The sequence below is a fragment of the Passer domesticus genome, chromosome 4 (assembly GCF_036417665.1).
Source record: "Passer domesticus isolate bPasDom1 chromosome 4, bPasDom1.hap1, whole genome shotgun sequence".
In the NCBI taxonomy this organism is placed as follows: domain Eukaryota; kingdom Metazoa; phylum Chordata; class Aves; order Passeriformes; family Passeridae; genus Passer; species Passer domesticus.
In genome coordinates, this window is record NC_087477.1 from 22,257,009 (window position 1) to 22,274,925 (window position 17,917).

At 35.6% G+C, this 17,917-nt stretch overlaps 1 long non-coding RNA gene across 1 annotated transcript; it reads left to right on the top strand.

The window, feature by feature from the left end:
• The first annotated feature begins 24 nt into the window (after nucleotides 1-24).
• LOC135298692 (uncharacterized) lies at nucleotides 25-16,422 on the top strand. The gene is made up of 4 exons (XR_010360741.1): nucleotides 25-1,895; nucleotides 2,342-2,404; nucleotides 4,046-4,106; nucleotides 10,469-16,422. It is a non-coding gene; the product is annotated as an uncharacterized LOC135298692 (long non-coding RNA).
• Nucleotides 16,423-17,917: the final 1,495 nt, after the last annotated feature.

Below are 17,917 nucleotides of genomic sequence, written 5' to 3' on the forward strand. Positions count from 1 at the left end.
AAGATTAACATTTTCTCTCTGTTTAGACAGAAAAATTAAACAACTTGAACATGCTTGAAAAAATCTTGAACAAAATTCCTGTACAGGGCAGAGGGTATCATGAATACAAATTATCCATTTTTTTTTCATTCCACAAAAAGTAAATTGTAACTGTCATTTTGTAAGACACAAAGGACTCAGTCTACAACTTAAACTTACTCTTTTTAAATATAGATTTATTTTTATTTTGTTTTGCAACAAAAGCACTGTGAGCCTTAATGAGTTATAAACATAAACAGGCCATAAACAAAATCTCCGAGTAACTTGAAACACATTGGATTCTGAAGTTTCTTTATAAAGAGTTTTGGCACATAGAACATTAAAATTTCCATTAAAAATATTGAGGCTCCTAAATATCTGAATTTCTGACTTCTGTTTTCCTAAAATCTTTAGAAAGAGCTCGATACCACTGCTGACTTGAAATATTGGCCATTATTTTCCTTTCTTGAAATACATCTCATTTAGGGAGACTCTCAAAGTATCTACAGTGAGATGAAGTTTACTTCACCACAATTATGGTCATCATAAAGATTACCTTTATAAAAACAAGCATTATTAAGCAACCTTCAACATGCTTTGTAGTCACAATAAGATCATTGTAAATATCTTTGTAAGAGTCAACCTGAGATACTGTTAAAGTCATGCTCTGGATTTCTGTAGCAGCTTCTCATTCAGTTAATGTTCTGATTTGGATTTAAGCTTTGATAAAGAAAATTAAAGGTGAAAAATGGTCTGTCTGGGGATAAAAAAACTCCCAAATAAACAAAACTGGGAAAAGAGTCCATAACAAAACCAATATTCCTTGAAAATTATGGCTTGATTTTATATTTGACATGGAAGTCACTTGTAAGCACCTGCTAACACTACTGAAACAAAGCAAAGCAAAATAACTCAAAAAAACAACTAAAAAGGGAATGTCAACAAGTTCAGGCATGCAAACTTGCTTAACTTTCTTGTTTAAATTATTTTCACCCTGCTGTTTCAATGCAGATACATGTCTAGTTTCCCTCCAGGGGGAAAGTATCTATGTTCATATTTCAAATATCTGGCAAGATCTTTGTATATTCTGAGTTTTATCACCAGGATAAAGACACATTCTCTTTGCAGAGACAAATTTTGAAATAACCAATACATTAACGATATGTAAGAGACAATGGAAAAAAAGCAAAATTAATTTAGATTTCTGATTACACCTTAAAGAAAATGTCTGAGCTTAATCTGGCAATAATGCCAGTAGAAAAGCTGAAAGTCACATATTTGGTGAAAACAAAACTGTTTATTGCAGACACATATTATAGAGGAGGGCAGTGGCTGCCAAGCATATAAATTAGTTAAGAGTAATCTAGATGTATTTCTGGAGGGAATGATTGAAGGCGTAGTAAGAAAGCTGAAAATGGATTTGGATCAGCAACAACATCAACAAAAAGAGGCCTGCTATGTAGATAACATTTTTCATGTTCTTAAAATTTCTGATATTCTTATCTTGGCACAGCAGGAGTACATAGTACTTAATTGAATTCTGAAGACTTACCAAGAAGGTGTGTGCAAAGAAACATGCACTGAATTTCTGTTGAACTACTGAAACACAATAGAGCAGTTGTAGTGAGTTTACATGGCTGCAGGGGAGACTTTTGTGACAAACTGCTGTTTGGAAGTTTCCTCCGTGTCTGGCAGAGCCAGTGCCTGGTGCTCTGAAGATGAATGTGCTGCTGGTCAAGGCTGGGCCAATTAGAAATGGTGGTAACATCTCTGTGATAACAGATTTAAGATGATGGAAAAAAAAATCACAGATATAATTGAGGCCAAAGGAGAGAGGAGTGAGAACATGTGAGAAGGACAACTCTGCAGACAGCAAGGTCAGTAAAGGATGGGGAGAAGGTACTCCCAGCATGGGAGCTGGAATTCTTCTGCAGGGCTTGCTGCAGGTCATGGGGAAGCAGCTGTGTTCCTGCAGCCCTTGGAGGCCTATGGGGATGCAGAGATCCACCTGCAGCCTCTGGAGGAGCCCCAGACTGGAGCAGGAGGATGTCTAGAGAAGGCTGTGAGCCTGTGAAAGACCTTTGTATTACTTTTGCTCGGCTTGGTTTTTGGTTGCGGGGAGCGCCACACAGAAGGTGGCTTCTGTGAGAAGCTGCCAGAAGCTTACACCATGTCTGGCAGAGCCAATCCCTGAAGATGAACATGCCATTGGCAAAATCGGGGCCAATTAGAAATGACAGTAACGCCTCTGTGATAACAGATTTAAGAAGAAAATCAAAACAAAGTGGCGTGCATTCATGATTCTTCAATGTTTGCCTCCCAGAGGAACCATTAAGTGTGCTGAGGCCCTGCTTCCCAGGAAATGTCCAAACATCACTTGCTGGTGGTAAGTAGAGATTGAATTTTCTCTTCTCTTATGTGTGCACAGACTCACACTTATTTCTTTTCTTTTGCTGTAGTAAAACTTCAGAAAGTGTTGAAAAAGAGAGTTATTACAGACTCAAAATCTTTTTCATCGGTTCCTAGGATTAGGTATGGGAATATCTAACAAACCCTGTGTAGGCAGAAATTACACTTATTTGTGCTGCCCTGATATATCTCTGTTATGAAGCTTTGTGGCTTTTTATCCAAACTCATTTAGATTGCACAGGGTATTCATGATTTACATCATCTGTGTGTTTGCTTTCCAGCATCTTGCCTCTAACAAGTTTAAAGACATCAGATTGAGTGTACCCTTCAAATTCTGAGCCACTTCCCATTTTAGAAGCAGTATTATATGCCTGAATTTGTAAGGCTTGGCTCACCACATATCTCTTTCCTCACACCTTAAGAGCAATAGTGATCAGGTTGTGTGGCTCCATCATGAAGCCCTCAATAAGAAGGGCTTATCCAAATCCACAGTAAAAATACAGCTGCACAGAACTTTATAAGGAAGATAAGAAACTTCTGAGTGCCAATAAAGGCCAGTTGGTGAATGAGAGCAAAAGAACAAAACTGCCACTTCAGTATGAAATTCTATACTGTCTAGAAGATGTACAAATGTAAAAATATGTACAGAAAATGTACAGAAACTTGTTTCAGAATATTTTTTTCACTAGAGAAACTCTATTATCTTTTTAAAAACTGGAGGAGGAAGAAGAGCATATGGGTGTCACAAAATCTTTTTGTCTGCAGGATGATTGACAAAAACATCAAAACCAGCTTGTTTTCATCTTTCAGATAAAGACCTTTAGAAAAATCGTTGTGGTGAATGATATGTCTAAAGGAAAGATTTAAAATCTCTTCTTTAGCTGTATGCCAACAGAAAAAGAATCTCAGGAAGTGGTAGTAAAAGTACATAGATGTTTTTTTATTGTGGAAATAGACCTGAGGCTCAAATATTACTTTTCATACCAGAACTGCAGCTTCACCTATAACCACTGAAAACAGTTACACATGAGAAAAGTCATACTGTATGTCAGGGCCAGGTTCGGGTTTCCACAGTACAAAGCAAAAAGAGTAATAGCATCTTACTGTGATTCTAAGTCATGGATTCCTCTGGGGCCAGTGGCCTCAAGATCAGTATTGAACAAGATCTATCACAGCTATTAAAACATATACTAGATGAAGTTTTTTTAATTTTCCCAATAAAATGCCAGGATATAGAAGAACTGGGCTGTAGTATACACAGCTCTGCCTCAGTTCTTGTGTTCTCATCTGGGATAAAACTTCTATAAGTAAATTGAATTAAATATTAAATATTTTTGCCAAGAAAAATTGCCTTTGTTCAGATTAAGGAGACAGCATTGTGAGTTTATTCATGCTCCATCTGTTGTACTATTTTCTCCAGTGACAACTTCAAAGCACTTCAGCATTATCGAGCGTTTGTGAAGAAATGGCAGTACAATATTATCCCTCAGAGAAAGGAAAAAAAAAACATAAGAAGAGTTCAAAAGTGAAAGAAATTTTTAGTCACTCAGTTGGCTGTTTAATCCACTATTTAATTGTATGTGTATTTATTTATATTGATTTCTTTTTTCTTTTAAAGACTGATGGAGAGAAAATAATTTGCAGCCTTCTTAACACAGGAACAATTTCAGCAGGAGCCCGTATCCTTTATCATATGAACAATGCTATTCATAAATGATGAAAATTTCAAAGGTTTGTTTCCTGCTGCTAATTTTGCTAGTGAGCTGAATTAGTGGGGCACTGCTGGGAACAGCAAAAGATCTTTGTGATACTGTTTCAGAAAGGGAAAGATCTGATAACTAGTGTTAATCATTAAAAAGCAGTTCTTGTAGGTGTCAAAAACCCCCTGAAATATGATTCTCTTTTTCCCTTCCAGCCTTCCCTCCTTACTATTTTAGAAATTCAGCTGTAGCAAACTTAGAATTTAAAAAAAAAAAAAAAAGTGGGTGATTAAAAGCATGGTCTTGCATAATGAGGAGATGCTCCCTTTGAAACTGAATTGCACAGGACTTGAACAAAATAAGAAGAGCAGATTTTTGACACCCTTACCCTATTTATCTTCATCCTGGCTCTTAAGCCATCTTAGTCCTCTCTTTTCTGGTTGCTTGATTCTGTCTGATTATAAGCATTAATAAATAAATCTGCAGATTTCAGTCTACGGTAGGCAAATGCATAATCTTGCTTGATGCTCTACACAAGTACTCACAGGAGCTGCTAAGGAGCTTAGTCCAGAACTGTGTTTCACAGCTTTTCTGGAATGTTTTGAAGTGACCTCATTTGCAACCTGGCAGTAGTATCACTGTCTTCCTTCATGTTCAGATTTTAATTTAGATTTGTTCTATAATTAATTTTTAAAATTTATTTTAGCATAACACTTTAGAACTGTATGATACTCTTGAGACAGTTTTGTTGTTGTTGGGCAGTGACAACAGCTAAAGACTTTCCTGTCTTGGTCATGCGCACCTGCCCCAGACAGCAGTGGTACAACTGTATGTAGAAAAATGCTGTAAAATCTAAGTCACTAGAAATAACCAAGTGGAGGAAAAAACAGTCTTCAAAAACACTGTCACTAAATATTATTGCTGTGCTGCAAAAAAAGCAGTGTTTCACAAGCAATAGAATTAGCACATGTGAAGTAGCAGTGAAAACTAACATGAATATCCTTTTAATGATGGTTATGCTTTAAAAATTCCCCAACATGTCATGGACTATACCTTCACTTGAATTTCACTTGAATGCCCTTCCTACACTTTTACTTGAATTTCCCAGTAAAGATCTGTGTTTACCGGGAAATTCATTTGCACTTATTTAATTGCCCAGAGCAGTAATTAAAACCTGGGGTTTTTGTAAAGAACACTTACCGCCTCCAAATAAGAAAAGTACTGTTTAAACCATATGTGGGTTGGGATTTTATGGACAGTGAAGACAAAGCTTTGTGCAGTTGCTTGGTTGTTTTGTGGTTATTAACCCAAAAGTATGCAACAGAAATACGCAACCAAAAACCACCCAGCACCAAAGTGTTAAAACCAAAGTAGTTTTAGTCATACCCTAGACTAAGGGTAGATTAAGGCTCCCCACCACTACGAGACACCTGACAAAGTAAGATCAAGAGGGAGCAGTGCTCCTCTCCTGACCAGCACTGGGTTAACAACAAACTCACACACAGAACTGAACAGGAGTTTGGCTATTAAGCCTGGCTAAATCTTCCCCAAATGATGCCATCTCATACTTTCCCTGACAGTGTTTCATTTCAGTACTACAGGGTGTACTGCAGCACAAGGCATCTGTCTCTCCCCCTCAGTGTTTAGGGGAAGAAAGTGACAAAATAAAAATCAGTATTTCTTTCAATCAAGAATAACCTTCTGGCATATGTCATGTACTGTTTTCTTCATGCCAGCCAACTATCCTGCAAATAGGAGCTACTCGGGTGATAGAGTGTGGCTGACTACTTCAGTAACTGTGATTTTAGATTTGTAGCTGTGAAGATTCTGCCTACAATTTCCCCCAATCCAAGTTACAATAAGTGATGTCTGCACCCCTTAGGCTATTTTCATTGGGTTAAGGATAACAAGCAAAACTGACTGCTGGCCCACTCCTACAGTGTAAATAGTTCTGACAGAAAAAAATCATGGTACAATCATTCTACTTTATAACTCTATAAAAATATTTAAACTGTTACCTATGTAATGGATTGTCACAAACAACTGCTAGTCCCAGATTGCCAGTAGCAGACTGTGGCATTTTCACATTCTGTGATAAGAGAAGTCAGAGTCCTTCATGGAGGAGTGAGAGGTAACAACCAAAGGTCCTACTAGCCTTTTGCAGGAGCTAGACAGCAAAAGTCAAAACACATACATTTTGAAGTCCCACTTCTTGCAGGGGGTTTTTCTGCTTTGCTGATGTGTTTACCAATAGAGCATGCTAAAGTAGCAAGTATCTAGTCAGCATCTGAAGACTATATTTTCAAGTCACAAGTATATTACTGCTACAGGAAAGAACACCTTTGTCAGTCCATTCTACCACGTGGCTTCTGGTCAGTAAATACATTTCACCCTCATGTTTGTTATATACTGCCTCAAATGCCTGGGTGGCTTGACTTAGATCAAAGGAAATGACAAGCGTGTGCAACTAGCATTACCCATGCTATAAGCATGTGTATAGCATTTTTGCCCATATGGTCTGTAGTTAAAACTAAAGCTAAAACACACCTGAAAAAACCTCTTTCATCCAGCAACATTACATATATGGGAGTAATACAGTCTTGCTCTGTTTAGCTGTTTCATGCTAAGGCTTCTCTTGCATTCTCCTGGACTGCAGAGGCACCGTTCTGACCTCCCACCAAACTGTTCAAGTCATTGGTTGCTGCTGCATAATTCATCTGTCAAATTACTGCAGGTGCACAACAACACTGAAACTCAGAGCTCATTGTAACTTCAGGCACTTAAGTCTCAAATTTTTTTATCCCTGCACTAGCTCTCTCTCTAGGGCAAGGTGAGTAACCCATACTGATAAGAAGAGAGCTGCCATGGGGTACTGTCAGATTGATGTTCAGCAGTCTCTGCCAAAAAAAAAAAAAAAAAAAAAAGTATCTCTGAACAAAGTCCACCAGGATCATTGAGATAATCAAGAGATCACTGCCACAGGGCACCTCACTCCTGGCTCTCTTCATTTTCACAGCTTTACTTTCTCCCTTGGGAGCAGTGTAATACTCACTGCTCAAATGATTAAGGTCACTTCCGAGAGCCGTACACCTCATTTTTACCTTTCACTGCACTCCCTGGTTAGTTGTGCTGAATCAGCTCACAAAGCTCTATCAAATGCCAGATCTGATGCAGGGTAAATAGTGAGAGCACCCAGCCAAAGCAGAAAGAAAAACCAGCATATCAACAGAAGCCTAATTTGTCCTCAGGAATTACAACCTGAAACAGTACTGCTGTGGACATAGATTATATTGTTTTCAAAAAAAGAAAAAATAGGTGCAGGCTTTACATCTATAGGAGATTTTCATAGCTGTAGAAGTCATTTAACTTTGGGGTTTGTAGTATTGGACAAGAAAAATCAGTTGTCTAAAGAAAATGAAAATTTCTTCAAAGTACATCAATAGCTACCTTCATACAATTTAGGGTTTTTTGCAGATCTTTCTCCCGTATAAAACAAATTGGACACAGTACCCTAAAATCCATACCATAGGAGTGCAACTGACTTATTGGAGTTGTGATTGCATAACTGGTCTACTGAATGTACAACCTCATCTGCCAAAAAAAAAAAAAAAAAGGGAATGAAATGGGTTTATCCATATTATCCAGCATGCACTGTATTCCTTCATCTTTATGCTAGGCAGCAAGTTTGTGCAACATTTGGAGCCATATTCATATTCAACATTTTCTCTGGCTTGCAAGGTTTTTGAATGCTTATCTTATTAACCCTGGGTTCTGAAAACCTACCCTGTTCATGCCTCTTTCTGCTACAGGTAGCTCAGAGTATAGGTGGACATTAATTCAAAATTTGTTCTTAATTTATAGGGACTTCTTAGGCACTGCCATTCTGTCAAACAAATAATTACGAAAAGGGACATTATGGGCTTTGTGTTGACTTCAGAGATACTTAAATAGATTATCTGGGTCTTCTACAGATTCTATTTGGGATAGCATATTGCACTGAGCACCTATCAGCAAACCACTCATCACAGTATCGATTTACACTCAGTTAGCACTTAATTGACATTTGTTTCTGCCTTTGAAACAATGATGACTGGAGATGTATTTTAAAGGATTCTGAAACTCTTTGGTAAGTTATACAAGAGAAAATAATTTCTTGCATGCAGCAGGTGTAGGAATTCCTACAAAAGGAGGAAAAAACGCATCATCTTTGCAACTATTATATATTCCTTATGATTTATTGAAAAAAATATGGATATTGATCTAGTAAAAATATCCAAATGTTATGGACAAAAACTCTCAGTTTAAAGTCAGAAAGTGTGTGTTTATTGTGATGCGGGCAGCATGTGGGAGAGTTCCCAAATACACACTGCGATTCACAGGTGATTACAGAGTCCTTTTATCTATACAAGTATTGAATACCCAAAGTACAAATACATATTCATCATTTTGGCACATCCCATTCCCCGCTTCAAATGCTAATTATTTCAAAATCTGTTAAGCATGCGTAGTTTGTTCCTTGAAATGGCTCGGTGGTCCATTTCATAGGGAGGGGTCCCAAAATGAGGAAGTAAATTAAGTCTTCCTTGTTCTGACCTTTCTATCTTTTCAATGCAAATATGACAAATGAACCCTTGGTAGAACTCCCATTCCCTGTCTTCAGTTGGTTTCAGAACAGAAGAGGCCTACAATTGTCTTATGTTCCTAAAAGCTCTTTGTCAGTTTCTATATTCTTCATTATAAACCCAGCTAACCAAACATTGTTGGTTGACAAGCAATTGCTTGCTTGTTGACAAGCAATCAATTATTAGTTAACTACTAGCTCTTAACTTCATCAAGACCTACCCATCTATTTTAATTAACCCAAATAAAGCTTATCTCTAACTAAAATCTTAGCTCCTCTAAAATTTCTAAATTCCTTAAAGTTTATGTCTCACTTATACTACTTCATTCAGGTATAGATCTTGAACACACAAAAGTGGCTCCTTAGAGTATTCTTTATGTTCAAAAGGCCCAAAGAAAGGCTGGATCTTTAGCATGGAAGATTATATTTCCTCTCAGCTATTTCTAACTTTCATTAATAAAATCTGTCTTATTTTCAGATTTTAAAAAAATTGTTTCTGTACTTTAAGTGTGTTTCATTGTTCTTCCATTTCTTTTCACAATGATTTTCATAAAACAGAAGGCATATCACCCCACTAGATCAGTATTATTCCAGGTATTCTCTTGTAGGTAGTATAGCGGCAGTGATGATATTTGTATATGCAACTCTTAATTGTTTCCATTTCTTATTATTATTATAGTAGTATTTGGCAGTGCTTGCAGAAAGTCATTAATTTTATGTGGCCTTACAAAACCAAATTTGCACTGATGGGTAAAAGTTAACATTTTTAAATATTTGTATAAATACAAGGTCTTCACTGAAAGTTTGTGTGCTGTGCTTATAGTTTGTCATCTGCTGTAATGGGCATTACTATGTATTGTAATTCAAGATAAATGACAAAAATGTGTATGCTAGCCTTTATTCTGAAACAGGACAGATGTGAAATTCAAGTTATCTGGGATTTGGACTACACTTAAAGCTTAACACTGTCAGTACCAGCACCATAAAGAGATGCTCCTTTTTTTTTTTTTTCTGTAAAAAGAGCAAACAATAATTTTGTCATTAGCCCTTTAATAAAACTATCCAAAATTCCACATAAATCCATGAGATTTAAAAATATTGTGTTTTCTCAAGCAAGAAAATAATCTCCATTCAGAATATTGAATAACACTTTGAAAAATTTAACCAGAAAAAGTGAAAAAGCTTACATTTGTTTTGCACAAATACAGTAAAACACACACTGCACATATGAGAAAGGTACTCAGCAAGTGTTAATCTGCAATTAAACACTAAATGCTTTTCAGGGACCTTAAAAATCATTACCTTTCTTTTTCCTAGAAAAGCACTTTTTTGTTTAAGTTTTTCATTTCATGTACTGAAGCCATGTATTTTCCCTTCCCTATCTCTCAATTCAGTTCTTTTATCTAATTTTTAGTGCATTATTAGTGAAATAACTCTTTATTCTCTCACATACTTCTGGACTAGAAGTGCAGAGGATTTAATTTGCAAAGCAGTGGTTGTTTGTGAATAAATTAAAACTTTATAAAAAATTATTATCAAGTACTGGATATCCAAAAATGTTCTTATGCATATTCCACTTCCCAAAGCTTTCTAGACTTTGAGAGATTATTAATTATAAGAGAAAACTTAATTTTAATAATATTTCAGTGTTTTTCTACCAACTGATAAAGAATTACTGATTATTTTTAGTGATTCTTATGTTCCTTACCCATTCTTCAAGATTGTGGTACCTGCCAGCAAGGTTTTCACCTTGCAAAACCATGAAGCCACAGCAGACCTCCAGGTGCAATAAACATGACAAATTCTTGGTGGTAGCTCTGGGTAAAAAGTCCTCAGTCTTCACATGCAGAAAGCACTTGGAAATGCAGTAGACATGTGAGTCTTGGCTGTTAATGCAAAGTATGTGCATAAAATTTACAGAGTTTAATCTTCTGTTGAGCTTGTGAGATTCAGAGCACTGAAGGTTGCAGGGTAGAAGCCAAAGATTTAATTTGCACTTTCTATTGAGCACCTAAATGGAATTCAGATTGATTTGTAGGATTGAATTGGATTGAGTTCAATATTGTAATTTGCAGCTACACCAGGAAAAACTCAGAAACTGTGGTGGTTCTCCATGCAAGGATCATGGCTGTACAGGGCAGATTGGTGACCAAGGACAATAAAATACACAGGGCATGAACAATGGGCACAAAAGACTCAAGCTGGGCTGGGAGCTTCCCTCTAGTGTCAGAAGCATGTGCACATGGGCCCAGACTGAGAATTCTGGGTGAACACAGTCCTGGGTTTAGGATTTTCACCTCTACCAAGTGGGGGCCAAGTGGAGCAAGCATCCGCCCTTGAGCACCCTCTTTGTTCTGTGTTTCAACACTGAAAAATGGATATGAGGATTGCTCCCTATCTGCTCTGAGGAGTTTGTCTACCTTTGTGGTTATTTCCACATCTGCAAAATTAGGACAACCACTTCTAGACATGATTAAAAGCAGCCACTTTTCGTACAAGATATTAACAAGGCACATATTACTATAATTTTTGAGGTGCACTGTTGGTATTTTTAAAGTAATACGTTTCAGCCTTGAATAAATAGAGAAGATAGTAGATTAACACTTACCCTTCCAAATAAAGATGTATAAATATTAAAGAAATAAAATAATAAATCTATTTGAACATACAATATCAATGTTTTCTGTATATCTACCTATAAAAGACAGAATTGTGTTGATTCTCAAGGCTGATTTTCTTTGTATTAATCAAAGAATTGTTGAGATTGGAAAACACGTCTAAGATCATCAAGTCCAACCAGCAGCCCAGCACTGCCATGTTTACCACTAAAATGTATCCCAAAGTGCCACATCTGGATGTTTGTTCAACACCTCCGCATTTGGTGACTTCCCCTTTTTCCTGGGCAGCCTGCTCCAATGCAGCCTGTCCCAAGAAATTTCAGAGAGAATAATTTTTTTCCTAATATCTAATTAGGGTTAGTTAAAAAAAAAAATCACACAAACAATCCGGGTATTTTGGAGTTCCATCTCCAATCAGAAGTCTCAGGACAGCATGATGAAAAACAAAGGCAAAACCAAAAATTATCCCATAGCACCAAATTTTTTATGCATACTGTAATATATAATACTGGCCTATTGAAAGTTAAGAAAAAGGCAGGGTGATATCTTAATGTATATTCTGTCTAGTTACTTCTCTGCCTCCACTTCTGGAGGCCTGTGAAACATTATCTTTTGACCTCTACACCAAGATGGTCTTTTTTGTCATTAAATACAATTTAATCCAAAACTTTTACAGCTTTAAAACATAATATCATGTGTCTTCTCTCAGATAATCCATAGGAAGTGAAGGATTTGTTGCTTTTTGCAGCTACATTTTAAAAGGAAGTGGGTATTGGCTAGGAAAATGTATCATAAAATTACCCACTCTCACCAATAAACTGCTAAAAAAAAAAAAAAAGCTGGTTTACAGATTAAGAAGATCACAATGTGAGCACACAATTTAAAGCTAATGGTTTTATAGGCCAGAGCCACGAGCAGGGCATCCTTATCCTGCAGTGTGAATAGGATTATCCCTGCAAACATTCCCCTAACATAGAATTAAGCTGTCAAGTTTACTTTGCTGCTGCATGGAGGTATGCACAAAATGAACACAAGTTCAGGTCAAGTGTAATACTGCTCAACTATCACAGATTGCTCATGGGGCAAGGAAAAATAGGAGGAGAAAAAAGTCAAGAGCTGAATTGCTGCTGCTAAGCATATTTTAGGACATTAACATAATTAGTCTCCAACAGAATTACTGGATCATGCTGAAAAGACGGTGACAACCATTTAAATGAAACTTTCTTTAAAATATGTATATATTGGACTTTAAACTGCTCAAATATCCTTGATTTTAAATCCTTCTAATTTTATTCACAGAATTACCATCACACAAACATGTTTGCTTCCTTAATTATAGAAAACTATTAATGTTAGTCTAAAAATACACAAAATTACAACTGTAAGCAGTTCAATATTCATGAATTCTCTATTACACTCCCACAAAAACAGTCATAAAGTAGGTTATGTATTTTTTTCCACACAGTTTGCAGACATCAGCGGCCTAAAGATATTTCCATACCCCCACACACATCTGCAAATCTGTCTAACTTTGTCTATCAGTGTTTGCTTGTTAGACTGGAAAATGAAAAGGAACTATGTTGAAATTGTTACAGAGGTAGAAGCAATTGCATATAATAATGTCTGTAAAATCTCAAGCAGCATAGAGACTCACCAAGCATGAGTAGGTTATTCTCCTTTCCCATACAAGTAAGGCACTGAATCAAACCATCAGGAAATACCAAGAAAGTTCATGTGATCCATAACAAAACTAGAGAGAAATTTGTCTTTCCCATGCCAAAACATCAGTCTCCCTTAAAACTTATGTAATCATGTCTGTGGAAAAACAACAAAATATGAAGCTGAGGTTATTGAACACAAAAATCTGTCAAAATCCCCCTGAGCATTACAGGAGCGGACTGGAAGGGCACTGGGGAGAAAGCACCACGTATGTTTTGCTCAATTCCTGTGTTCTCTTACAAAGGTAGTGTTGATTTGCCTACTCTCTGGGCATTGGAAGAGAGTTAAACTAAGGTCAATTAATTTTGTGTTCTCTTTGATGTGACAAGCCTAAGCAAACTGCATAATATATCAAAGAAAACGTTCCCTTTGCTAAATTTTAGGATTTCTAGAGGGAGGGGGGTTGTTATTTTCCACAGCTATTCTCTGAATATTTACAAAATGAAAATAAAAATAGGAACAATATAAATTGAAAAATCCAGCCTAAGTGATTGCCTGGGAAAAATTATAAATTTGCAATATTTTCTTTTATAAAAAAGACAAGATAGTTCTAATTATAACCAAACAAAGTTTAGGACATGAGCTTTTGTACACTGGTAATATGTGAACAAGGAAGATCATGTGAATAACTTTATGCTAGAGCAGATCTTATTTACGTAGATAAAGGTTCCTGTCGATGGAAAGTGAGAAAAGAATGCCTTGAAAGATTTTTAAAAGTTAAATATAATTACCTGAGAACAAACTAAACTTATCTAATCAGCAGATACTGCTCAATGTTTTCATGTTATCCATCAGATGACAAAAACAAATTGTAACACCAAAGAATTTCTTCTTTAGAATACATACTTTCCTTACAAAAATGTATGAACAAGTGTTCTTTCCTATTCATCCCATTTTCAAATTTCTTGCATTATTTATTTAAATTATTTTCCGTTTTGAAGACTTTTATTACTACTTTTTAAAGAAAAAAACATGTTCCAGAACATCCTATCTTTCAAAAGAAAATAAAAAACAGTGATGTTACGTGTTCATATTATTGTTTTAAAATACTGAATGTTACTATAATAATAATTTGGGGATTATATTGCAGCTTATATTTTACAGGTACCTTGATATCAAAGCATGTGACTAACAGCTAAGTATAAATTGAATAAATACAGCAAAAGAGCATCAGTAAATAAAAGATGTGAAATGGATCCAAGTAACTTCCCACTATATGAAGAAAGTACCTCTTCATATATTAAGTTATAATATCAGAATATGTTAGACTAAGCCAATTATTTAGGGCAACCTGAAGTTTCAGTTTCATTTTTAATGCCCAAGTCAAATGACTTCTATTTTTAATCTGCTATAAGCTTAAATCTGCAAGACTGAAGAAAAGCAATAGACTTTTGAACTTCTGGAAGTTGTCTGTGAAGTCATAGCAGGAAAATTACCAGTTAATATTATAAATGTATATAAGACATTGAAGCTAGTCTAGACCTTTGGAGATTCTCATAGTAAGAATTTCTGTCAGTATGAGAGAAAAAGATATGAGGTATTCGCTGAATTGCCAAGGCTTCTCAAAACGTTTCTGAGCCTTTCAGCAAGGCAAATTTGATATAAATTGTGGCACACTGATGAGAAATAGGAGCCCCTTCACCTTCTCATCCTTTCCTCAAATGGAGCAGCCCTGTTCAATGTAATAATTTCTGTTGATGGATATACTGCTACTCTGACTGCAACTCATGGCCACAGCTGAGGAACATCCTGCTAAAACCAGGTGGAGCTTTCCAGTAGGTCTGTGCAAACAGCAGGTGGGTTTCTTTGTTAAATGTACTATCTTCCTCCAACATAAATTATCAGTAACAATATCCTAATGCCAAAGCAAGTGAATTTTTCTACTGATTTGTATTTGAATTGACAGCTTGTACAATATTGACTTCCACTTACTACACACCTCCAGCTGAGTTAGTGAAATGGTGAAGGTCTCAGTAGTTGAATCTTTCCACTGTTGTAGTCTCAGAACGCGCAATTCCATTTAATAAACTTGTCAGAACTACCCAACAATAATATCTATCTTTAATAATCAATTTTTGGCTCCTTATTTCCCGCAATACCCCCACACACTGCAGTTTGCCTGAAGCAGATATATATAACAAGGAAAGGACAAATCAGTAGAATCTATATGACCTACCTCCATATTCTCATGCTTGATACATGCTGATCACACACCTACACTCAAATGCATCACCTCTGAAGCAGTAGAGTACCTAAAAAGCACATCACCTATCACCTTTGCTTCAGTATTTTATCCTAAGACCATAGATATTCCTGCTAAATTATCATCTTCACTAAACTGTGATTTTCAGTTGCACTCTGGGCATGCTGACACTGGCTATACACTTCCCTGTCAAAGGCTCTGCAATTTAGCAAACAAGTTATATTCACTTCTTTTGCATCTGATCTTCCTGAAACTATTACTACTGGTCAAGTCCAGAGAGGATTTCTAGAAAAGTCAGAGCTACTGATTATGGCTTACATCTAAAATCAAACTGGTCAAGGGTGTAAGAATGTTCAATTTTTTTCAGCAAAAATGTCATAGCTTGATAATATATTTAAAGATTAATACAATCATTTCACAGATTTCATAGAGATTAATTTCTTAAGTATTTTACTTTTTTTTTTATAATTCATTACTTGTGTGTTAGCAAATCACAGCAATAGAAAGGATGAGAAAAATGTCTCAAGAAAAGCACATTGGTCATGGATACACGTGCATCATTGCTCATTTGGCACCTTGTATTACAGTTAAAGGTAACTCTCATTTAGATTTAGCTCATAACTTACCTAGGGTAGCTCATAAAGTTTGAGCTTTTAACCACCTTGAGATGCACCTATTAATAAAGGAATCCTTGAAAGATGAAATTACTGGTTTTTAGTGCAAAGCATAGGTTTCTCTCTAGTTCCTATGAGATTATTTAATCTCACATTCAATACAGTGAAGTATGTATTTTCACTTTGATAAATTCAGTCAAGAACCATCATTTAGAGGTCAGTGTGATACGTACATGTGTTTCTCATCCTGCCCCAAGCTTCCCACAAAATATGAAACTTTGGTCGATATGGACACCTATGCCTACAAACAGTTCCTCACTGCCAAAACAAATTATCATATCCAAATATTTTCCATTATATTTTTACTATATTATATAACAGTATTAGTAAATCAAAATTTTCAGTGAAAACACTTTCCTTTATGAAAACCTATTTTCTGTTTAAATAAAAGATTGTGGACAGCACAGATAAAGAGTGTTTACACTCAAAGGAATGGATATGGCATTCCAGGAATACTAAAATTCACGCCTGATGTTACTAGTACTCGAAAAAAGTTTCTTCACGAATGATTTTTCTGGTAAGTTTTAGTTAAATATTTATTTCATCAAACATTTATTTAAGAGAAAATTGTATTATGTTCATAAGATGTATTTTACTGCAGACAACTTCATTTTGAGCCATCCTGTCAAAGGCTTGTCTTTTTGAAATTTAAAAAAATTGCACAGGGCACTTAGAAATAATATTTGTGAGGAAATCTACAGTGTATGATTACAGCTTAAATCAAATTTCACGCCATGAGAAGGATTCACAATAGCATTTTAAAAATCATCTATTTTTTTCAACTGCCAGTGATTCAGAAAAGCCAATAACATGGTGTTGGATAGCAGATACATTATATTATTTAAATAGAATATAGACCCAAAATTGAGGGATTCATAAAACAAAAGCCTTCTAAAATGTATCTTCAAGGCATTTCATTAGAACTGTTCAGAGCAACAAGTTTAAATGGATAAGATTGATAATAAGCTTAAAGTATTACCTGATTTCTCTGAAGAAATAAGCTCCTACTCTCTAAAAAGCTCAGTGCTAGATATGTATAAACAAACCACTTTAAAACAAGTAAGCAAAGACAATCAAAACAGGAGTGTGGAAAACTGTGATATTAAAGAAAAAGACTAAAAATGCTTAAAACCATAAAAAACCCCTATTGTTAAGGAAAAAAGAAAAGTAACAGGAATGTATTTTAAAGGACAAGTACACAGAGTACAAATAACTTTGAAGATATTTGAAGTTTTTTTTGAGAGCTTCCAAACATGCTCGTAGTCATTGTTGGCTTTCTGTTATGATACATTTTAACAAGATTTTTAGCAGGTAATTAGGAAGTCAAATTACTAGTTTTTGATGCCAAACTTCATGCTATTGACAGCATTCTTCACCACAGTGTTACATATAGGAACAGTGATAATTTCTAGCAAGACCGGCTCCAAGTTCCCCTGCAACTGAAATGCAAATTGCAAAGTTCGGTTTGATTTTCACTGCACAACTCTGGCAGAATCTGGCATACAGTCAGTAGCGATAGGAAGAACCTGGCAACTTCTAATCTAGAGCCCCACATGTTTGTTTCTTTATTAGAGGATTGCACAGTTTATTTGTGTTTACCATACAACTGTATTTAATTTTTCTAACATGCATGATATAATAACATTTTAAAAGTTTTCCTCAGCATACTGAAGTTGGTGACCATTTGAAGAGAGAAGCTACTGTGCTTCTCACTTAGTTTTTGGGTTCTGAAATATGTAAAAGTTTCTTATATTAATAGTTTGAGGCTTCTTAAATCCAGGATTATATTGAAAAATTTATATGATATTCATAATTATTACATTCCTATAACCTAAAAAATGCACTCAGCCATAGGCATCAGAATGTAAAGACAAATTTTTTAATTACCTTTGAAATTAATACCTCTCAAAAGATATAATTCTCTCAGTGCCTTCAAGGATACACTTTATGCAAGA